The 24,739-nt window shown below is 37.7% G+C and overlaps 1 protein-coding gene across 1 annotated transcript in view; it reads right to left on the bottom strand.

The window, feature by feature from the left end:
* The window catches only part of BMPR1B (bone morphogenetic protein receptor type 1B), a 227,242-nt gene that overhangs the window by 178,790 nt on the left and 23,713 nt on the right, over positions 1 to 24,739 (bottom strand). Inside the window, exon 2 of the mRNA XM_085057976.1 lies at positions 2,731 to 2,801. The gene's annotated coding sequence lies outside the window, so the exon portion shown is untranslated. The remainder of the gene's footprint in view (positions 1 to 2,730; positions 2,802 to 24,739) is intronic.

Genomic DNA, 24,739 nt, shown 5'->3' on the forward strand with positions numbered 1-24,739 from the left:
GTAATTATTATATGGGAAGCATCAGAGCTTAACAACTGTAACTAATTTCCAGTGGCACTGTTAGCTGATCCTGCCTGTATAGCCCAAGTTCCTCCCACAGCTGCACATGCTCACCAATTCACCCAGCCAGAAACTGAATCTGCCACTGATTATGCTTTGGAATTTCTGTCATTAAATGGAATCCTTAAATCCTGCTGGATATTGGTAAACTTAAGGGTGAACTCTGAGCTCTTCCACTCCCACAAAGTAACAAAAAGCAAGCAAAGTGCTGCTGCTTTGTTTGTGCAACCATGAGAAAAACACACCACAGAGACTCCAGATGTACTGATTTTTTCTAAACAGAGAAAGAAAAGCAGCAAGTCAAATCCAGCCTACATCTCTCTCTCTCTGTATATATCACTGAGCAAGGCTTAATGGATTTAAAAATGTACAAGAAGCATGGAGCAACCTCTAAGAAGGAGTAACTTCTGCTCAAGGTTCAGAAAATACAAGAGTACACTGTTTCACTAGAGGACTGTTCTTTATACAGGCAACTGATTCTCACAAGGGTGGGAAGAAAAGTATTTGATTGTAAACAGCAAGTTAACACTGTAGGTACTATTAAATATTTAAGTTTATTTTATTTTTAAAGTTTATTTATTACTTTACATGAGTTCTCCAGTGCAGGAAAGAAGTGGGCAGAAAAAAAGAAAGTAGAAAAGAAATCATACTCAATTAGATCCTAACATAGTAAATTCTCATTTCCTTCAACATGGGTTTTGCCAGAATGAGATTAAGCTCAGGCCATATTAATTTATCAGTAAATTATTATTAATACATTTTCATGTATGTTAGCATAGCAGTTTTTCACCCTGCATCTTTAGCAAACTGGCACGTTCCTTCACTACGAGCCCACAAGTCCTTCAATGAATGTATCATTTCCACAGGAAATTTTCTTTCTCCTTTCGTGACTGATTGATTGAGAATTCTTCCAACAACAATTTAACCTTTGAGATTATAAATGCTGAGTAAATTTAAATGAAATGTGAACATTTGAAATGACACGCAATGTCTTCTTAAGTCACAAGGGGGAAGAAGGACAGAAGCACCAGGGCACATTAGAAGGACTTTACAGGAACTCAAGGGCATTTTTTTTTAATTTATCAGTGTATAAGAGATTAAAGCTAAAGCCTGAAATTCCAAAACCAGTGAAAGATTTTGAAAGAGCATTCTTATGCAAAAGGTATTTTAACAATGTTTTGCGAAGCAAGAAGGCAATGTAACTCTTAATGTCTCTATATCCACAAAATTCTATGGATATGAAGGTTATTATAAGCTTTCTTATCCCCTAAAATAGTAGACTAGAGATAGTACAGAAAGCACTGGTCAATTCATAAAAACTGCATCCATACATAGTGGCATGATAGCGCTGCTTTAAACTACCAATCAAGAAATTTGTAAAATGCTTACAGGAAAACCTCAAAATCAGCTACATGAGCACAAACACACAAAACAGATTTTTGGTCAATCTTCTTGTTTCTCTTCAGCTTTATTAGAGTTGTCTTTCCTCTCGTCCAAACTATTCAACTTTCAAGAAGCAGACTTATGCTGTGCTCCACCTGAGAATCTAAACATCAACATATAACAGGAGCCTCCATTCCAACATCCTGTTAAGTGCAATACTGAACAAGTCAAAAGTGGATCTGCAGATGTAGCCACAGAATAGGTAGTGATTGGCTTGTTTAAAACACATTACCACCTTCAATTAGAGACTGCAGCCTCTGTCACAGACAAATTAGAAATGACCGTGTATGAATTCCAGCCCTTTTGAACAGAAATTGAACCACACTTATGCTCCCTACCTGCACTGTGCTACAGGCAGGGCACGTGGATGGTCCCTCTGCTGCACATGTGGTAGCTGTGAAATCAGACCAACCCCACGCTTAGCAGTTGTCACATCAAACCTAATCCCATTTTCCAAATTTGCCAAATGGAAATAAGGAAAGATGGTGCTATCTAGATTTCTGCATCAAAAACTGCAATTAAGAGTTCCACACTAAGTTGCATGCTGTACTTCTACATGTTTCTTGCAGGCTTTAATTCAACACTCAAACTTATAAGGAGTCATATCTTCTAGCACAACATGAAGGAAGGGTCATTGAGGACAGCATGTCTCTAAGAAGACTTCCAGGGTTTTATCCCCTTCTCAGTCTCCTGCTTCTGACAAGCACAAGTAGGATAGGTATTTGCTGCTTAATTTTGAATGTGTTACCTCAATTAAAAGAGATACCAAGGTCCTTCTCTCCTCACATCAGCCTCTGCGCTCTCATGTGACAGAGCAGTGAAGGTAGCAGCAGGCAAGACTATCCATTTCTTTGACAAGTGGCATGGAGGAAACTACTGGTTTTAAGAGCTCTTGCTGAGTTTGTGGAAGACTGATGCAGTGAACTTAGGCAGGCCAGCCCAATGGCGTATGGAAAATATCACAAGTACCAGCAGCAGGACAAATTGCTATCCACTTTGTCATGCTGATCTACAGGTACTTGCTTATCTACAGAGCCTTTCCTGATACCTGCAGTAGAATTACACATTCCATTCCAAATACAAGTTACATTATCACATATTGCACTTACTACAAAGCACAGAAGTTGAAAAAGAAAACCCAAAATAAACAAACCCTCCATTGACAAACTTTCTATGAGCTCATAATAATGAACAGTGTCTTATCCTTATCAACAGATGCTGTCTTACCTTTATCAAGAAAAGCTGAAATGTCCCTTGCTCCTATTCAGCTCTCAGGAACAAAAGATATGAACTCCACCCTGCAGGGAAAGAACATTTTTTTACTGATTAGTGGTATTCTGAAAGAAGGTTTAAATCATTACAAAATAATACAGACCTTCCAATTCTTGTATGATACTCAGGCAAAAATATAAAGCCATCTGCAAAAACACCCACTGATGGCACAGAAGTAGTTATATATTTACTACCTCATTTCAAGAAGTAACATGCAAGTGCTCTTATGAACTGCAGCCCACTGACAGCAAAATATTCAACAATACTGGGTTATGAGGAAAATTACACTTTTATATATAAAGTCCACTTCCAAGATAAAATGGCAATATTGCAACCCACTACACAACCTTCGACTACAGTTTTGCTTTCCATCTTAACAGAGGCCCCACAAGAATGAGATTACATGATACACATGACTAAAAAAATCCTGGATCCCCTAATAATTTACACAGCTTCTAAAATAAGGATCATCGCTCCTCCCTGTTGTAACAAATGCACAAACTCAAGCCCTTCCATGGAAATAGGAAGGGATTACTATGACAAAAGAAATTAGAAGTCTTAGGGTAAGAGCAAGAGTCTTATAAACAGCAGTGAAATCGAGATTCATTTACTCTGCAGTATAATGATAAAAATGTGACTGAAGACACCAGCAAGTGCAGCTTCAGTCAGCTACAGAAGAGTGAAGATGTAGCTAGAAAATTAATCAGAGGCTATAAGCAAAATAGAAGACAGAGAAACAGCTGCAGAAGGATGATGATTATGAAGGCTGCAGGAGAACGAGCATATTAAAGCTTGCATTGCAAGGAAAAGAAATTTCATGTGTTGAACGAAAGGCACAAGACCAGAGAGGCAAGGACAAACAGGAGGTACAGAACCTCATTGTATTTGCTCTTTAATTAAGTAGTCCATTGTTACACTAGAATGGCAGAAATTTTTCATTTAGACAGCTTCCCAAAATCTTTACAATCGCAGAATCATTTAGGTTGGAAAAAGGCCTTTAAGATCATCCAGTCCAACCATAAATGTCACTGCTTATCTTATCTGAAGTAGTTTTACATATATCAACACTAATTCAAGAGTTACAGAAGGGTTCAAGCTCATTTCTCCAGCAAAAAGTGGTCAAATACTTATAATTTCCTTCACAGTGCAAGAACACCTAGAAATTTTACAAGGGTGTTAATACAACTGACTTGCTGATAATGGGCTGATTCAAGTAGTAGTCCTTGTTCCTACAGCAGGTTTGTCATGCTACAGTTTTAATAACCTGATCTTTGAAAGGAAAAATTAGTGTTGTTTGTTGTTAAAGAAAATAACCAGGTAATTAAGAGGCACTAATCAGATGTTACATTTTAAATATGCAACTAGCTCATAATGACATCATTAATTCACAGTATACATTACCATTTCCCTTTTTCCGGGATAAAAGAAAATCTCCATGAATTTTGTTTGTAGTCTGTGAACACTCATGTATAAAAAAAAAACTTACTGAAGTGAGTTGTGATCATTTGGTTTTACTTCTAATTAACCAAGACCAGCTGCTAATGGTGAGTCTCTGACCCCAAAAATACCTCCAACATTGCTATCTTGGAAGCTCACATGCATCTATAATATTCAACATCTATTAAAACTCAGAAAAAATTACTGCCTTTACTCCCTGCGATTCACTGGAGGGATTTTGAAAGTTCCCTTTTTGATTGCTGAATGTTTTCAAAATGGCACAAATATTAGAGGTTCTGCTTTTTCACATGCATTAATTTGTGCACATAAGGTTATATCTGTTCTAAAATACTTGGTTAAATTGTGTTTATACTTCGAGGTTTGTGTGGTGTTTACACAAAGTTACAGGTAGAAAAGGCTTGGTTTAAAAATTTATTTTCAGTCCATTTGGTATCAGTATTTCATCACCAAATTATTTTAACAGCATACATTTAACAGAGCAACTTTCTCCAGCATCACAAACCTTCCCAAGTTGGTAAATCTCCATGAACAAATTCTCATGGCCTCTTCTGAGCATTCACACAGCTCTGGAGTAGCCACAGAATTCTCCTTGCCTCCAGCCTATGCCACTGGCTGACAAACCTGTCAGCACAGCGCCTTTTCCTCATGTCCAGCCTGAAGTCATTCATATCTGTTTGACTGTGTCCTCCCGCAGTTTAAAAAGGGATGAGGACCTGATGGGGAGCTTCCAATTTATGCAAGCAGCTTAATTGCCACGATCTTTTTCTGAAGGAGTTTAAACAGGATGGTTGGCAGTAAAGAATGACAGGTTCTTCCCTTCAGCTCCCACAAAGGGACAATAATATCCTCCTCAATTTTGCCATGCTCAGCAGCAGGCAAAAACATCAGAGGGATATTTTCACATGATTTTCCTGTTTTCTAAAATCTCTGGAAACCATTTTCCTAGTCCTTTTCACTCTTTTTCTCAACTCCACCCTGCAGACACCAAAGTGTGGTTTCAAGTAGGTACACTCCACAAGTGAATGTCCCCAACAATCACAGCACAGCCTCTCCTGATTGAAACTATTTCTATTTACAGCCTTCAAGCATGTGATTACACTGTCTTATTTTTAAAGGATTCCTTAAAAGAAGAATTTTCCCATTCTAAGCTAATGTTAAATACACAAATGGTGATATATTGCACTATAGACAGACAAGACTGGTCTCCCTGCTTTATCCATAACACTGTATGTAAGCTCCCAGCTTCCAATAAGCATGCTGTCCCTGTCCTATTTGAGAATGCTTCCCACCCTTCTCCTTAACTGACTTATGTTTTTTTTTTCTAATTGTGATCTAGAAGAGTTGCCTGGAAAACAAATGGTTTAGCTGGCATTTGACCGTATCTTACATCTGTGGACTGCGTTAAAAATATAAAGACCCTCCTCCCTTTTATTCTCAGAAAGACAGAAGAAATGAGAATGAGTTTAAAAAAAAAAAAAAAAAAAAAAACTAAAAAATTAAGCAGTACAGTTTACTGTCCTTTACCAGATCAATACAGCTGCAATTCAACATCCATGTGTCTGATCTCAGAACTGGTGCATAACCAATACAAGAGCCAAAGATGTCAATGTCCATAAAAATGTGAAGAGGATTCAAGCATTTACTCTTAACTGCATAGAAAATCCTTTTAATTCTCCACTCATCTATCTACCCTCTTCAACACTGAAAGAATAGAGACAGAAAGGTGAACTTAACTCTGGCAGATACAATCCAGGATTTAATGAGTAAATTGATATTATTACAATGAAAAGGTGGGAAACTCTAAAGAAACCATAAAAATGTCCTGTTTCATAAGATAAGGAAGCTTTTTGCTACAATTTGTATTTGTTTTGACTTCTTAAATGAAATTAAATAGTATTTTCATTGTACTTTCACAGCTCTTTCAGAAGGAGCAACTGCTCTGACAACCCAAGGACCAAAGGCTCCACAGCCACTGACAGGAAAGTGCCCTTTCCCCCTCCTGCTATTTGTCAGCCTTACAGGCAAAAGCTGAAAGAGATGCACAGATTGGAATGATTACACAGAAAGTGTGGGGCTAATTAAATACATTACTCAGCATCAACAGTATTTAAAATCTATGGATAAAATTAATGGGTGCCATTAGAAAGTTTCTAAGGGAGATAGATTACACAAAAGTGTTACAGCATGAGGAAAACAAGATTTCACTTGATGCAGCCTCCATGAGATACCATAAAATAAAAATAACATGCACAGAAAACTTCCTGAGTATTTTTTTGTAACGTGTGAACATAACATATAGAAATATATAGTTTGATTGTGGAAACCCAGATAATTCTTCTGGACATTAGTTTTCATCAGTGGCTTCAGTTCTCAAATTACCCAACATCATGATAGAAAGAAATCAATTTAATGCATTTGCAGTTGTCTGTAACTACCAGGTTTATCAGGGAAAATTAGGACTGCAATACAGACAAGATGGTGAGTAGGCACACCAATCTAATTACAAGTAGACAAACAAAAAAAAAAAAATCTGAATACAAATCAATTCCTCCCTTCCGAATAGACTACATGAATTCTTACGACAGGCTCACATAAGATACCGCTCTTACTAAGATTTGAACAATTTGAAGTTTACTGTTTTCTAGTGGCATATCAGTAAGACTAGCAAGACAAGCAAAGGCTATAAATTAAAAAAAAAAAATCCCCATAAGATTCAGCAAAACACTGAATTGACATGAACCTTCATGTCTGGAGAACTGAGTCTTGGAAGGACATGATTCTAGTAGGAAGGCATAAGCAGTAGCACTATAATCAGTGACAACTGTGATGTCTTATATACCCCCCACAGAGTCAAACACTAAAGGAAACTACAGCACATAGTGATCAGATGCTGACAATCTGCCACATTAAACATAATTCACAGATATGGCTAAACTCTTCTCCATAGGTTTTCTAGCTTTTCTATGGCTGTGTTTAGGTTGTCAGGAAAGACACAAGGCCCTTTCGTACAACATTCTTACACAACACAGTTTTGCTGTCCACTGAATGCTCATCCATTTCAATGCTTTACTTATTACCTCCTATTTTCTGTACTTATTGTACTGCAAATTAGTGCCATCTGAGAGATTGTCCAAGATGCAGGCACTAAGAACACCACAGGTGATCTCCCATGCAATGAAGCTCTTATCTTGCTCAGGCTTTCCCATCACCCCCAACAACATCCCTTCCCTGCCTATGGCTCCATGCCATTCAGGCATTCACACACTGAGCCCTTTGCTCACTGTTAGAATGACAAGCACCTATCTAAACAGAGAGTATGAAACATGATCCACGTGTTTTCAACTGAAATCCACCAAAAAAAGACACTTCAGAACGCCTTTTGAAACAATACGTTCAAATATTTTCTTAGTAGGAAAAGGCTAAGCTCTGCTCCTCCAGTTGGAAAAGTCCCTGCAAAGCAAACGCAAAGATAAGGAGCATGGGGAATTTGGTTTCCGTATTTGCTGCCACTGTTTCCATGGCACACAAGTACCACAAATCAGATGCTCAAGGAGTAAAGTTTAATTCATAGTTCATGCAACTAGGTCAGAGTTATCCCAGGATTAATGAGGTACAGCACAATCATAAACAACCAAGACAAGCACCAACATCGCTTGATATTGTAATAGAGTCTGAGTTTGGAGTTTTTGAGGTTTTGGGGATGGTTGTTGGTTTGTTCAAGGTTTTTGCTTCACTTTGTTTTCCAAATGCATAAATCTTTGATGTTTAAAATTCTGATAAGCAGCCTCAATATATAATTAATAATCCACTCAGCTTCAGAGGATTTTAATGCTTCCGGATCAGCAGAAATGCAGTAACATTGTACTTGTTACCAGTTACTCCATGGAAAAGAAACTTAGCAATTAAACAAATGCAATAGCTTAAATCAAAGTCAACTTTTAAATTTTGAACAAAGTCTGAGTACAAACAAAATGTGACAATATAAATATCCCTTACATTTACATGGCTCTATTTAGACTTATCAGACTTGTCAATATTAGACTGCTGTATTCTAGCCAGTCCTGAAATTAATACTTGAGACATTCTAGTGTTGTTTTTAACTCCAAAGTAGAGGAGAAAAGGCACTACAAAAATCATGTGTGTTGACATTATGAGTCATCTATGTATGTGCTTTAAAATAACTACCACTAGTATTTTGAGGCACATAAGTTTTAAAGGGAGAGCCAGAAAATATATTTTAAAGGACTCAGATTAAGAATATAACTGTGGCTTCCACCTACACTTAGCAACTGCAAATTCAGTTCCAGGCCCAGTCTTAGACTGGATCCAAAGACTTATTTTGTTCTCTACATACAAACTGGCTGGCACTACTGGTAAAATGCTGTGCCTGTATAAATACATTTTCCACATGGAGCTGATGGGGACTATTATTAGAGATGAAAGGAGCCCAAGGCTACAGACTGTAAAGGAGAGTGGGATGTGCTCCCTAAATTTGTACTGATACCTATGTAGAGCATGTTGGAGAAGACAACACAAAACTACAAGATGCTGATGACAAAAGCACATATGTATATTTGAAGGGCGTTTGACATACTTGATGTCAACTCAGTAACATCCCCAGAGGGGACTAACAAAGCCAAAGGACCTGAAATCAGACCTGAGGAAGGACAGTGAGGAACAGCAAGTCCCTGTTGGTCAGCTTCACTCTTTTGCAGTGGCTGCTTATGCAAGAGTGATTGCTCAATGCATGCACCTGGCTAAGGACAAGCACCATTCAGGTGGTCCTCCCAGCAACATCGAGAGCCACACATTCCCCACCTACCACAGCTGTGCAAGCAGGATCCCTGGGACAGCAGTCCAAAGAGAAACTGCAAACCCAATCCCCTTCTCCTTACTGCATCATAATGTGTCATCCACTAGAAACAGACAGATGGTGTCCTAATGAACCCATCTTCTCATCCTAATCTCTAAAGCAGTGTTGATACAGTAGGCCACAACCATGGAATGCCTGTTGAAACAGGAAAATATTTATCCAATTCAGTATCCAATTCTGGGTGTGTTCTCTGTAAATTTGAAACCTTCCATTGAAACAATAGGATTATGGCAATGGTGAAATAGGTTAAAATTATCCATGTATTTGATCATTCCAATGTGAAAGAAATAACTATAATGGGACAAGGCTATCAAAAAAAGTTACAAATCTTCAATGTTTATTCTCCCTTTTTAAATAAGGCTGACAAGGTAAGCAGATAGTGAGAAACACCCAAAGAAGTGAGAATTATAGTTCATTACAGGCAGATGCAGTTAAAAACAAGGAAGGCAAAATATCAGCATAGAAAGCAGAGTAAATTCCAAATCCTTCCTTATTTACAAGATGATGTGCTATGACTTTTAAACAGGGAACATGAACCTTTCTCTCCTATTTTCAGGCTTAATACACAGCTCTGCATTTCCATTAAAAAGACCACCACATACAGCAAATAAAATGTGGTGAATTGGGGGGATGGAGGGAGGGGGACACGACAGAGACCTCCTTTCTGAAAGGACACAACCATTGCTACGTAAGCTACAAGAGAAATGCCATTTCTCCATTTATCAACAGAATTCATTGCCTTGAAAGAAGGAGAGAAAAGGGGGAAGGGGGGGGCTTTCCACTGCAACTTGTAATACAGCATATAATGGAATTTCAAACTCGATGGCCAAATCAAATGAACACTCATGTGAAAATTCAACAAATACTGCTTGCTTGATGAAATCTCACAACAGCAGCAAAAGACTGGAGTACAAAGTAATTTGTCAACCAAATGGTTCAAACAGAAAAATACATCTCACTACAGCACAAACCAAGTTACTTATTCACTGCAGTAGAAAAGCAATTTGCAATTTGAATCTTGGAGCATGTTTCCTTTTGCTTTTGTTTACTTTAGAGTTGAATGGTTTAAACTATATAGGCAGCATACTAAATAACAATCACAGGGCTTCTGTGTGTATGCATTGCATATGTGTAAATATGCATTTGAAAATTATATGAAGATTGGGAATGACTAGAAGCCTTATGCCACAGAAATACTGCATAGGCATGAAGAACATATAACATTACTCTTGAATTATTAAGGGTCAGCAGGGCAGCCCACGTATGCCGACCTTTTCTCTAAACAAGGTTACCACAGTGACCTCTTCAGAACTGCCTGCATCCTGGTGTATTTTTGCCCATCTCTGCTCCAGGTTTTCCGCGTAGTTGGAATTCCACAGATGGTCCCCATCACCCCCAAAGAAATGCTCTTTCCAGATGAATTCCCCAGAACAGAACTTCATTTCTTTGACAGCAGAGGGTTATTTTCCAGAAATTCATGATTCCCAAAAGCACGACAACTGGCTAATATTTAATCATTCCATCATCTTAGGAAATCTGGTAGAAGTATAAAAACATTTCAGAAGGCACTGACATTGCAATAAATGCTGAAAGTTCTCTGACCAGCATTTGATAACTGTACATTAAAGGATTTGTGTGTCCCTTCTCATCATTTCAATGTAATTAGTATATTTGTAGTAAAGCCTATGCTAATGTAATGCTTCTGAAGTTCTAGTCAACTATTTTAAACATGGTATTCTAATGTTCTTTGTTCAACACAGAACAGTCAATAGCTCAGCACTCAGTCTCTCTCTTACTTTTTCATTTGTTGATGTTAATGATTTGCTAAGTTGATTTCCCATAACCACAGACTCAGTGTTTCTCAAAGTTCCTTAAAAATTACTTTGGTAACAAAAAGACATTATGAAACAAAGATAAAAGCTAAGATATTCCAGTATATCATTTTCCAGCTGAAGGGCCACGCCTCAACACACACAGCTGTGCTCATAAAGTCTCTCCATGCCATCACAGTATTTCTCAATGGATGCACATACACCCTTTAGCAAAATAACCCACATTTATCACACAACATTTGCATTCAGATTCCATGTTTAGCAACCCTTTTCCAGGATTTCTGCTTGCATTTCTGGTGAAGAACTGTAATCCCTGCATTTTATATCCATTCTACACAAGGAGAAAAATACAGATTTCTTCCTTAAAAGAAATTTGGTATAATTAAGAACGGAATCATTATTATAAAGAAATAACTTGTCTGTGTGCAGAGAGGATGCTCATCTTTCATACATGATTAGTGGACTTACTGAGCATGTTTTTCAGGAAAGAGTAGAGAAATCCTGTAACCCAAGAAGATACAGGAATGTATATAAGGAAAATCTTTAATTTCCTACATTAGTATAGTACTTTAAAAGGAAGTCATCAAAGAGATGTAAACATAAATAGAATGAGAATGAAGGAAATCTTGATTTAATAATTGATTTTTAATCTCCTTTGCATTTATACTTCACTGACCTTAAAAAAAGTAAATCTCATTTTCACTGCCTGCTGTAACCACTGAAACAAACATTAACTCTAAACCAAATTAAAATAGGATTTAAAAGCAGTGAAATAGCTCACTAAAGATACCTTACGTGAGTGGTAAAATGGGTTCACCCAAATGCGCTTTGATTCAAAATGAAGTTGCTGACTAAAAAAACTTCTGTGAGAAAGTTTTCTTCCTGCTGTGGATCAGACTTTTGAAGTTCACTGCCCCAAAGCCTTCCCAAGATCTTCACAGAAGATGAGTATCATCATCTGCCTTAAAACAGGATTCTGTTGAACAACTTAAAAACCAATCAGGAATACATTAAGTGGCCACTTGCTGAGATTTTTAAATGAGCCATGGTGAGCTCCTGTTCCTTGGTAGCACCTTTGCAAATTGCTCCTCACCTGGGTGAAAACCCCAAATACTTTAACTGGTAGAGGCTGCAGGAGGTGGGGCTAAAAAGCATTAACTGGAAGTAGCCCAACAAAAAGTCCTTTAATACCAGTGAAGTCTGGTATAAACCTGACTGGTAACTCCCACTGTGTTATCTACTAAGATAAGCTGATTTCAAGCCTTTCTCTAATTCTAAATGTAAGTTTTCTGTTAAAGAGTGAGCTCCTGAAAATTAAGATGGTAACAACACTTTCCTCAAAGGTTCAAATTCAAGTTGCCTCAAAGCCAATGCATCACTCTCTTTTTAAAGAAATACATAAGATCAAATTTTAAAAGGCAGATCACTTTTAACCAAATGCTTTACTTGAAAATATATTAGAATTACCACCAATCTTGAACCTTTAAATAAAATTTAATGTTCTACTTTTACTATACTGCTCCTCATGTTTGCAGACTTTTTATTTTTACCTTTTCCAGCAATTTTGGCGATGCAGACAGACAAATGATTTTTCTTAGTTTTCCCTGCTTCCATTGTAGCTGACTCAGGCTTGGTTTCAAATGTCTGCAAAATATATTTGATGTCTGGACTACTACTCCACAGAGGTTTCTTTTTCAACTTGTTTCCTTGGAAGGTGATGGAATCAATTCTATTACTGTTATTTTCAGAAAAAAAATTGATAGAAGTTCAAACACTACTGTTTTGTTTTAAATAGAGCCAGCCTTTGAAATTCAACTACTTGCCAGTGGTCTAAAATGCCTTTTTAAGCAGTTCATATAACATAGCAAGTAATAAACATAAGGCAAAACTTTAGCAAGTATAAAAAGATAGGAAAACACCCACATGCCATTACAGCCTGTTTCAACCTACACATACAATATAAATCAAGCATAAGGTAACAGTAGCTTAACTAATTCTATTAATCTCTGTGAGTAAGCGTTTCATTTGGCCATTTTCACATCCTGTAATTATTCCAGAGGAAACGCAGGTTAAAGGTTCAACTAGCACTTAAAATGTCTCCCAAAACATAATTATATATACAAGACTTAGCCTGTGGGTAAAATTGGGAAACCTACAACACAAAGCATTTATTTTTCCCAAATAAACTGCTGAGTCCAGTTATATAACCATACCTTTTTTTTATCATTATTAATACTCGGTTCTGTGCAAAGTGTATCTCCAAAGGAAAAGCTATCTTCAAGCTGCACAGTTTGGGCCATAAAGCATTAGTATTCAGCCATAATAAATGGTAAAAACTTCCTTCAAGTTCATTCAAAGGAAGAATCACAAAAGCACAGTCACAGTTGTCAATTGCTCCATGTTCTGTAGGGGATCACTGCAATGGCACAGGCTTCCAGGGAAGCCCTGTTTGTTTAATAGTAAAGTATGGTTTCAAAAAACACAAAACACCGCTTTGCTTTTTCATTTTTGGAACAGAAAGTGATTTTCAAAGATTGAAAGAGAAACCACAAACTGTGCATGCTATGATGTACCTGTTTACCTAAACTCATCTTAGGGAAGAAGAACAAAACAAATCAATCAAACAAACAAATAAAAAAAATCAGCAACAAAAAAGCAGAAAAAACCAAATAACTCCATAAATTCAAATTGCCGGGCATACAGCAGGAAAAGGCTGAGAAGAGGTGGGCATTCAAAAAAAGCAGGAATTCAAGTCAAATATAAAAAATACTTCAAGAGAAACTTGCAACTCTTATCTACAGAGTCCATTAATCTCCTTCTTCCCATTAAATATGCATAGTAAGTGATATATGCGGTATCTATTAATTTGAAACAAAAATAGTCAATTGTATTGATTTGCTATTGGCAATTTATAAAGCACATAAGTAAAAGGCTATTTGTCATTACAAAGTAGGCTCTGATTTTGCTCAGCTAAGGTCTCTTGATTTCTGGATGTGAATATCAATAGGAGGTGTTCAGAATGAAGTCTGTAAGCAGCAATTCAAAGTCTGTGTTCTGGAAAACATCATCTTCTCTAGTTATTTCAAAAAATACAATTAATGGTATCTGGCAAGCAAGTTCCAAGTCTTTAGTTCAAAGTTTTAAAAAAGTTCAACTCAGAAAGCTCATGAAAGGAATATTAGTGTTAAGACTGTTTTAAGTTCTCAAATTAGTAAATACTAGAATTAAGGCTGTTCACAAAGCATGAATTTAAACCTCGTATATATTCATTGCAATGGCTTTGCCTAATATTAAAAAGCAAGCCATCTATGGAACCAAGGGGAAAAAAAAATAGACAAACCAAAAAACTCCAAACAAAACAGCAATGCTCCTGTGACCATCCTGTTCCAGATGATGCAAAAATCTACAAAATCACTGTAGCACCTCATATAAAAAGATTGTATAAAAACATGAAAAGGGCAGTTTCAAAAGATAATACATTGTTACTTTAGTGTCAGGCTGGAACTTAAATACAAAGCAAAATGACCATATTATGTATTGACAAAAAATTTTGGTTTACATAGTTTTCCATTATTTATTTTTAAAAACATTCCACAGTTATAATATAAAACCCCAAAACCACCCTAACTGGTTTTGACATATTTTTAGAGTTCTTCCAGTGTTTTCCTTTCCTTGGCAATTTTTCTTCAGACTTGCATTAACATCTCACTCAGCAACAGACAGCTAATGGACTAGTACAGGTATCTGCCAAAGGCAGCAAGCACTGAAGTACAGACAACAGAACAAAGCCCATGTTTTATGTTTTTTACACTCTCCCTGTTTTAACCTTCCAACACCAAGATATTGAGTAAGATCAGAGAGCATCATGAAAGGATTCTCCAAGTGTCTTCTACAAACTATTCATGGATAACGTAATCCCAGCACAGTGACACACCATAGGATCCTGTCCGAAACAGGATCTGTATGTCTGTTTTTTCAGTCCATTTCTCTTCCTTCTTCCTTGTTCAACATCAGTCACTGGCACAGGCTGCCCAGAGAAGCTGTGGATGTCCCATCCCTGGAAGTGCTCAAGGCCAGGCTGGATGGGGCTCTGAGCAGCCTGGTCTAGTGGAAGGTCTCCCTGTCTATGGCAGTGGGGTTGGAACTCTATGGTCTTTAATGCTCCTTCCAAACCTGAACTATTCTATGATTCAATGATCTTAGTGACCCTCTAGACTGGAAATGGGAATAAACTCTCTGCATTAATAATGTCTTCATTTTGATGGTAAAACTGGTGAAAGAGCAGGGCTTCAATGTTTTGCTTGCTAGCAAGAGTCAAGTTCTGCTGGTTTACAGTGGGAACACCAGAAGCAGCTTAGCTTGAAACATCATATTTGCCCATGGTAGACTCAAGATTTCCCTTCCTCTTTCTATTCCAGTACCAGTGAGCTGCTACATATTACACAGAACCACATTAGTGCTGCTGGACACTGCTGAGTGAGTCCATTGCAAGCATTCACTGCTTGTTTTTTCCTTTCTGTCAATGCAAGAGGAACTCCTGAGTCATACTGAAAGTTTGCAGGGCAAGAGCTGAAGTCAATGCAGATGATGCGAATTATTCAGGCATTCTCAAACATCAGCCACTTGATGCATCCAAAGATAAGATATATTTTCAAGAGAAAGGCACATGGCAAAAAAAAAAAATGAAGATGTTTATATGGAATCAGAGTGGACTCATATCTCTAGAAACTGAACTTATTCAGCATGCAAATATTTTATAAATTGAGTGCTATTTTTTCTTAAAGCACAAGGCATTACCAAATTTGCATAAGAAAAACAGTGTTCAACTGATATATGTGAATATCAGAAGTATGCTGATACTTAAAACTGGGAAAATGACAGTCAATTAGAAAGAAACACTAATCAAAACAAAAACACTATGAGAATGTATTCATTGTCAAATGTATATTTTTCTGTTTGTCAAAGGAAAGTATGACAGCATGCACCTGTTACAACCATTTCTAATGAAAAGGTGCCAATGCAAACCAACTTATGAACTCTCCATGCTGCTGAGTAGAAAGAAAACCAACCTTGATTCAGCAAGCACCTAGTTGTGCTGGAACAGGTTACCCACCTTGAAAGTTCAAAGGAATGTCTCACCCAAAATGAGCTCTCAGCCTACAATAACATTTCAACTCTCGGGGCCAAAACAGGAACCTAGAAAAGAGTCACACCAACACCATACACTCTGTGAAGAAGTGTGATCTATACTTTCGGCTGGGGCATAAAGTTCCTTGTTATTTGTGTCACAGATGGTCTGTTGTGGCTGAGCCACTGCCCACTAGAGTAGCTATTGACCGTGGGGTTTCTGCAGCTGCAGTTGAAAAGCAGAGTTCAAACTGATGGCTGCCAATTTCTAGAAGATGCTGAGTGCTGCCAGCAGTGAGGCGTGGTATGCTCTGTAAGTCACAACTCCAGCTTTTCTGTACAAGGGTCCTACCTAGCAGAACAAGTCCAAAACAGCACCAATTTATAACCCCTTAGCCAATATGTTCTGTAATTATCTTCCTCAAGAACAGCACTCTGTCACAGGCTAGTGCTCGACATATTTGTGCAAGACGAAACAAAGAAAATAACCACTTGGGAATTAGCTATACAGCTTCCATTCCAATTCCCACTATTGACAGGAAAGAAAGGATGGGATGAGCAAATTAAACACTTGCACTAATTACTAGTGCTTTGGAATCATAATTATATTTCCTAGATCAAAACCTCAAATCCTAATCAATGGTCTTCATCAAAACACAATTCCAAGAATGCAAGAAAATCACCATCTGAGAATGTCTTTGAGCTCTAGAGCTTCGTTTCGGTTTAGTATTTTCAAAATACATCACATTGAGAAGGGAAACAGAAACTTGCTAGATTTGTTCACCTCTGCTTATCTTAAACACCCTAATCAGTAGGAAGATATTTAGAACCTTAAGACATACGGGTGTTTTTCAGACTTCTTCTGTACAACCTGCAATTATAAAACCAGATTTCATAAGGTGATTTTATGGATTCAATAAAAGCAAGCATCTGGTGTCTTCTTAGATTTCATTTTTCAGAAGAGACCTGCTTGTCTGTTAGAGTATTTCCCGTTTTGTTTCCTTCCATTGTGTAAAAGCACAGGGAAACTGCCTCACATACATATGAATAAACACAAATACGTACTTAATTTTTTTAAACCTTGATTTTGCCTTGCCTTCATCTGTGAAAGTCAAAAGGTAAAGTTGTGCATTGGAGCTAAAATATTCACAGTGCATTCCAGAATATATCAATGCATTAAGTACACTATATATCAAGCAAATAAATCAAAGGAATATATTTTTTAAACTACATCAATTAGTATTTCTGGGTAAGAATGCATCTTCTATGGTAGGAAAGGATAATTTAACTTCCAGATACCACATCATATGATTTTAAATGATCCTCAACAAGTCATTATTAATTTGACATTAACACTGGTGCCATTAGTATTAATTTTCAGTTGTCATTCTGAGGAACAAGGATTTTAATCTAATAATTACATGACTAAGTAGGATACTAATACTAATTATTAAAGTAATTATTATGTTAAAATTATTGTAAGAGCAATTATTTGTACAATTGGGCCTTGCAACTCAAGAGGATAGACCTGATTTTGTGTTATGTAAATGGTAGATTTTCTATGTATTTCTCATCTTTATAACAGTAAGTTTTCTCTAAACACTGGAGGTTAAATAGCTGATTTTGAAAAATTTGGCTCCACTCTTTTTACCCACCTGGGTGAGTAAATCCTGGTCCCACAGAGAACACAATAATTTTATTTCCTTATTATCAACTTCCTCTGTGATACAGACAGTCCTGTTTAAAATACTGCCAGGTACTAAAAACAGATTTCACATTTTCTTAAAACAGGAAGATTTGTAGTAGGAGATGAGCTCCCCATTATCCATCTGTTTCCAGTTGGTTTTATTCATATTACCAGACTTTCCAGATGTCACGCTCTTCATCCTTTGTCCCTCTGGAACAATAAACTATGTTCCTCTTACAACCTCTTTATATCTACCCTTATATTTAAACATTACAAATAATTTTGAAATGAGACATGTGTTAAATTCTTATTTTCTGTAGAGACTTCCAAGACCAGTATTCACCAATTCCCTCTCAGGAACTACCTAGCAGAAAGAAAGGAAAGGATGGAGTGTGCTTCTTGGTGAAGGGATTTGGGCACTGGGGAGCAGCAGCATGAGGTTAAGTCAGCTGGAAATAAAACTAGAGGTAGTTTTGCCTCCAGTGAGCCATTTATACATATTGAGAGGAGGAGAAGCAAAGAAGAAAACAAATGCCAGACCTGCAGGTGTGCTAACAAATTAAAACTGGAGCAGGAAAAGAAAAAAATCTGCTATATCCTTTCAGCCCCTGCCTCACCTCAGCACTCCCTATGATGTAACCTTTCTTCTAAAGGGAATTGCACGCAGTCAGTCTCACCCATAATCAGGCAGTGAATTTCTACACATGTTGGCATGACTCTGCTGCTGCCCATGGCTATTAAAAAAGGAGAAAGGAAAAGAACTGGTTACTCGCTTGATCACCAACTAACTCAGAAACAGGCATCACCTGCAACTACAAAGAATGTTAGAGTTAAAAAAAGTTTTCAACACTACATGGTACTGCCTTCTGGTTTCTCAGGAAAGCACTGTAGAGAGGATTTTTCAAATAAATAATTTGTGCTTCTCTATTTACATGATTTCTCTCAGTGTGAGTTACCATAATGCAAAGAAAAAGCGAGTTCTTGGGAGGTTGTTGTGTGCTCTGCATCAAAAAAGTCAGAATCATAAAATGTCTTCTTAAATCTCCAAGTACTATTTTATCTCTGTACATGTTCCACTTGGAATTTTCCATATCTAGTAAAAATGCTGTTCTTTCCTCTATGAACAACAAGAACTTTTATGCTATGTCACCGAATTCCTTAAAACTAATAAGAGGAAGAAACTGAGTCATGTAGCTGAGGCGTCAGTATTTTAAATACTCTGGATAGAGCTTTCCACAGAAACTGCAAATGCACTTTTAAATTTAAAAAAAAATATTTTTTGTTTGTTAATCTAGAGCAAGTATAAGCCACGATGTTGCTATGAAAAGGTTCATGTTGTAAGCATGCTTTCCGAAATTAAAAACTACTATAAAAGAATCAAGCTTCTATGCTTTGTATCCGCAAAATGGAACAGTGTACTTTTATGACAGCAATGAAATTGTTTCCCTGAGAAAAAGACCAAATGGAATGGAAAGATTGTCACATCCAAGGCTTGTACTCATCACGGATATATACTCTGAAGCAAAGCAGGGTGATCTCACAGACACCAAGAAATCAGGCAGCACTGTATCTTCAGAGCAGGGAAATGAGAATGGTCTTGAGATGTGATTTAAGCACTGAAAGCCAATACATCACTCAAACACAAAAACTCAGGAAGATCTTGTGGAACAGAAGACTCCACAGAAGTACCCTGGCAGAACAAGTCTTTAGTTTGGAGTTTTCTCTAGCTTACAAACACTTCTTCATAACCTAAAGACACCTCTAGAAAAAAAACCTGATGTCAAGTTTATTCTCTGGATAGATTTTATTGCCCTAATGTTTCTTTTATATGAATACATCTCCAACCCTATACCAAGATTTTAATCCTTTTGCTTTGCTAGAAGAAAGCTGCTAGTTCTTTTAAAAATTTCTTGGTAACTGAAGTCTTGCTGAGCAAGTACCTTGCCTAAGGCAGTAAATCTAAAAAGTGTTATGGCTAACCAGTACTGGCAATCCACAGCAGGCTTGGCATCTGGGCCACAATTCCTGCATAGCTCCAAAGGCAGTTTGCATGTTGGTATTATCAGCTCTCAAAATTAGGAGAAATCTACCTTATTGGAACGGCTTCTCAAAAGATGCTGCCATCCTGCACAGATTTTGCCTCCCTGTGCAACTCCAATTTCTTCAGATAGTTCCCCAGCAACCATCTACACTGTTGGAAGGGGAAAATAAATAAATAAATAAATAAATAATTTTTTAAAAAGGAGGGAAAAAAGAGGAAAAAGTGTATTTTTATAATCCAATCAGAACTCACAAAACCATCACGGACAAAACCATCACGGTTGGCTCTGCAAAGGCTCAAGCCAGATCTCTTCCATTTTAAGAGCTGTCCTGCAGCAACCCTTCACTGGACTGAATTAACTTGAGTTGTTTTTCCTCCTTGCTTATTTTCCCCCCACATTTTCTTATTAAACCAAATACCTAGCATACACATACACTGTCATTCCCACATATGCAGTATGCTGTGTGGACTTAGAGTATACATTTACGAATGCATACATGCAGCAACTGTGTTATTTGCCACATGGCAAGCAGACTGCATGAGTGGCTCTAGAAGAATTTGGCCCCATCCCAGTAACTTCTGCCCCATTTGTTGCAGAAAGACCAGGTCAGATGATGAACTCTCCATTTACATGAGGAAAAGACCCAGCTCTCAGTCTTTCTTACAACATAGAGTGAGAGATTCAACCCCATTATCTCTCTAAACCAATGCATGCTCACTTTGGGGTGGGGGAAAAAGGGGGCACGACGAGAAGACCCAAAAATGGCTGTTAACACAAAGGACACCACTGCAGTCAACGCAGAGCATTGTAACTCCATTCTACACCTGCTAAACCTTTTCCTTAGACATTACTGGGATCAGCAAGGAGGGAATTAGAGGGCTTCTGCAGTGCATTCACACCACGAGGAGCTGTACCAGCAGCCCTGCACTGGAGTGTTTTGCACAGCCTTTCCATTAAAGCCTCTCACTTCACAGGTCAGCGCTCTGGCAAGCCTGCTCCTTGGCGAGGCTTGCAGCTTCCACAGTGGCAGGGTGAAGTAGCCACAGCTGCGCCAGCTGTGTGTTTAACGCCCAGCACAGGCTCCCAGCAGCTTCCATAACATGAGTTCAGTGCAGCAGGCAAGATTACACATTAACAACCGCCAGCAAAACAGCAGCAATTAGAAAACAGCTAGGGAGCGCTCAAATGTGTAATCAGATACTCTCACAGCCAATACATATCAATACAGCATATAAAAACATGGTCAAGGACCACAGCTCTCTTCCTCCGAGTGTTACAGTTGGGTGGTCGTGCATTGAAAAGGATGTGTTAAATCACATCGTGTCCACCCATAAAGAGAGCCAGCCACAAACCGGCTGCTGACACTCAAGTGCTCCAGGCAATGCTGTCAGTAATTTGAATAACCCCAAAGAGGACATTTCTGGACAAGGAGATGGCTTTTCATAGGAAAGCAGCACTGGAAGGGGACCTGCTGAATGACAGGTCTAATGCCTGATTTCCTCCTTTTACACCAAAAGCTCTCTCTGTACAAAGCAGTGGAATGTTCTATACCTACACATCTAGAGCTTGACAGCTGCTTTGCTAGTAACATTCAACATTTTCTGCTACTCCCGATCCAGCTACGTAACATGAAGCACCACGAGAAACTGAACAAGAACTCCAAAATACTAAGCCGTTTAAAAAAAACCCAAAAAACTGCACCAATTCACAGGTCCTAAAAGAAAATGTGAGAATAAATATATTAATGTATAGGCAGACATGACTATCATCACACAGTTCCTGAGTGATGAAGAACAAACACTCTTTACCAGAATGAGTAGGTACAATGTAGAAGGGATTTTTTAATTACATCCACCAGATTACCTGTGGAAAAGATAGATTTTCAGCAAAAAGAAATAAAAAACACAGATGGTTGACTATGTAAGGCAACTGCTTTCTAAAATACTGAGGAATAGCACAAAAAAGGCAACTTGAGAAGTTGGACAAGGACTGGAAGACTGCGCAAGAAGCTGGAAATACTATAAAAGAAATGACAGCAAAACACAGATAGAAGCACAGAGATGCAATATGTGAAGGGTAGAAAGGAAACTGGAAGGACAGTAACATTTTTGATAGGCTGGAACATCAGGCACACAAAAGGAAAATTCCACATGCAAGATTTCAAGGCATCCGTTTTCTTCCTTCTATATTAAAGGAATGTCAAGAAGCGACAGATTAAGCGAAAGTCAAAAGTCAGTTGAAAGCCATGAAGGAAAATGGCCATTCTTCTGCCAAATGACTCTTCACCCCACAATTTTAAATTTCTGGGAAATGTAGATTACTTTGACTGTCAATTGGCTTGTGCTTTTTATGGCTTCTGGGGTAATATTAACAGGCCAGTGAATTGTACAAGCAGTTTTAAAGAATGTTTACCAGGCTGCTTTCAAGATTTCTGGAGAATGTGAACTACCAAATACGTGGTTTTAATTTAGAAACTTATGAAGAAAAAAAAATTACATTTTTCTCGCTGAGATTAGTTAATGGACAGGTAAATAAACACAGCCAATGTAACAGCAAAATTCAATAGAATTTAACATACTAAAGTTGGGACTAGATAATTTACATACCAGAGCTCTGGAAACACCAGCACATGAAACAGGAGGTGTTAAAGGAAATATTTTAATAGGTCTCTGATGCTGAGGGTGGTGTCATCTGATTGGAAAATAGCAAATATAATACCCATAACTTGAGAAAGAAAAAATGCAGTCTGGGCAAAGAAAGTCCAGTTATTCTGATCACAGAAGAATGCATGGCTTTAGCACAATTACTCAGAGGGGAAAAAAATGCTGAATAAATGGAAATAAACAGGAATAAATGTATTTGCATTAAAACAGAAAAGAAATAGAGAGAAGAATGTGTGACTAACATTTTCCTTTTTTAAAATGTGAGCATCTCTAATACACATCATTTATCTGTCCTTCAACAAAGCCAATGACAGAAAACATAAGGAATTCTTTAGTGAACTCAGAGGGGAAACTTGAAGTACATATTAGCAGTATGAACAAACTGAGTTGCTCATAGAGCTTTAAAAAGGGAAAGCATTGCACCATGTGGAGATTATTAGTGTACTTCCACAAATATTTGTTCAGAAAGTCATTTTAATACTTTTACCAATGAACTTGGCAAGGGAAAAAAAAAACCAAAAAAAACCCGAACCAAAACCTACAGTACCTTACTAAAAACAGCTTCAAATGCAAAGTCAGGAGACACAACCAACACACAGAAGAACCATCTAGAATATCACACAGAATTTAATGGATAACTGAGGTACGTCAACATGAAGCCCTGTAGCCTAAATTGGAAGGCTAGGTGCTTGGAAGCACCAGGAAATGAAGCTATTTATCAACTGGGAAAGTTCAAGGAGGGAAAATACCTTGTTGACTATACTCATTGAAAACAGATTAACTGTGACCTGCCAACATAATGCAGACACGTCAAAGGCAAATAGGATCTGAAAATGTATCAGGAGTTATGTGACCAGCAGAGATAGGAAAGCAGAAATGTCTCTGTACTTCAGGAACAGCATGTGAAAATCTGGCCATTCACACTCCAAAAATCTGACTACAAACCAGTGGCAGAAGAGGACACCCAGGATGCTACAGAAGTGGAGAACCTCCCTCAAAGAAGAAGAAAAAAAATCAACCGACAGCACACAACCAACCAACAACAGCAAAAACCCACACCAAAGAAACCCCACACAACTACTGAGCAAAACTAGCCCTGCAAAACAAATGGTGGGAGAATGACCTCTCTACAAGTGTTGAAATACAAAAGACACCAAAAAAAATTGGCTTGCTGTCCTTGAACTTCCAAACCTGGTTGCTCTGACTAGGAACCTGACAGTCTATACGAGTTTCCCACTTGCTGAATTTGGCATTTTATCGATACCATTTCTCCCTGATTACACACAAATCTGCAAAGAGCTTACATTCCTCCTCACAGGAAATTTGAACCCCACTGAAAGTAACAGAGCACGAAGGCCAAAATCTAAATACCAGACACCCAAATATTAAAAATTCCAAAGGAATTCAGACATTGAATTCTTAAAATCTTTTGACTGGAATCCAGTATTCAGTTCTCTTAGGTCCCAATGAATAACCAAGTTGAACTACACAAACAAGAATAAAGGCCTTCCTACCCCTTTCCTGCTGTTCATAACCACAGCTGATACTAACCCAACGTGTCCCTGTTGTCTTCTCCTAAAAGTACCCCATTTGCAGTCCTCAAAAATATTGGCGTAGCTTGAAGCGCAGCCTTGAACTGCCCTAGGGATGCTTTTAACATCACTGATGTTTTAAAAGGCTAAGACATGCAAAACAGTCCTTCAAAAGATGTAAATAATTTTTTATATTTGCACAGAAAATTTCCCTTTCAGTAGAAGATTTCTTGGGTTCCTATTTGGACTAAACAGAACTGAAAGCAGACTTGGCAAAGCAACTAACTGCTCTTCATGACAAATGGAAAGTAAGAAAATACTTGCAATTCTTTTACTTCCTTCCAGCTCTTGTTCAAAACCAGCTTATTAAGTACTTTTGCAGTTGCCCCAAAAGGAAAAGCAATTTAAACAATAGATTTTTAAAGGCATCTTTAGATATATAGTTCTCATAAATATTGTATCTCTGATATGGTTTACGGGATTTCTTTTTTTAAACTCTCTAATGTCTACTGTTAAAAAAACAAACAAAAACTTCTGAAATTACAGATCAATACTCAAAGTAGGAGAAAGTGCTTCCATTCTTGAAGTTTCTAATAGGTTTATACCCATCTAACAAACATCAGGAGTGAAATGAGACTAGCATTAGGAATAATCTAGTTTAGGGAGGAGAGTCAGTGGATGAATAAGATAAAAGCAAAAGAAGATACAGAAGATGAGAGTCAAAACACATGGGGGGGAACACTAAGGTTT

The sequence above is a fragment of the Lichenostomus cassidix genome, chromosome 4, assembly GCF_008360975.1.
Source record: "Lichenostomus cassidix isolate B80296 chromosome 4, HeHo_3.0, whole genome shotgun sequence".
Taxonomy (NCBI): domain Eukaryota; kingdom Metazoa; phylum Chordata; class Aves; order Passeriformes; family Meliphagidae; genus Lichenostomus; species Lichenostomus cassidix.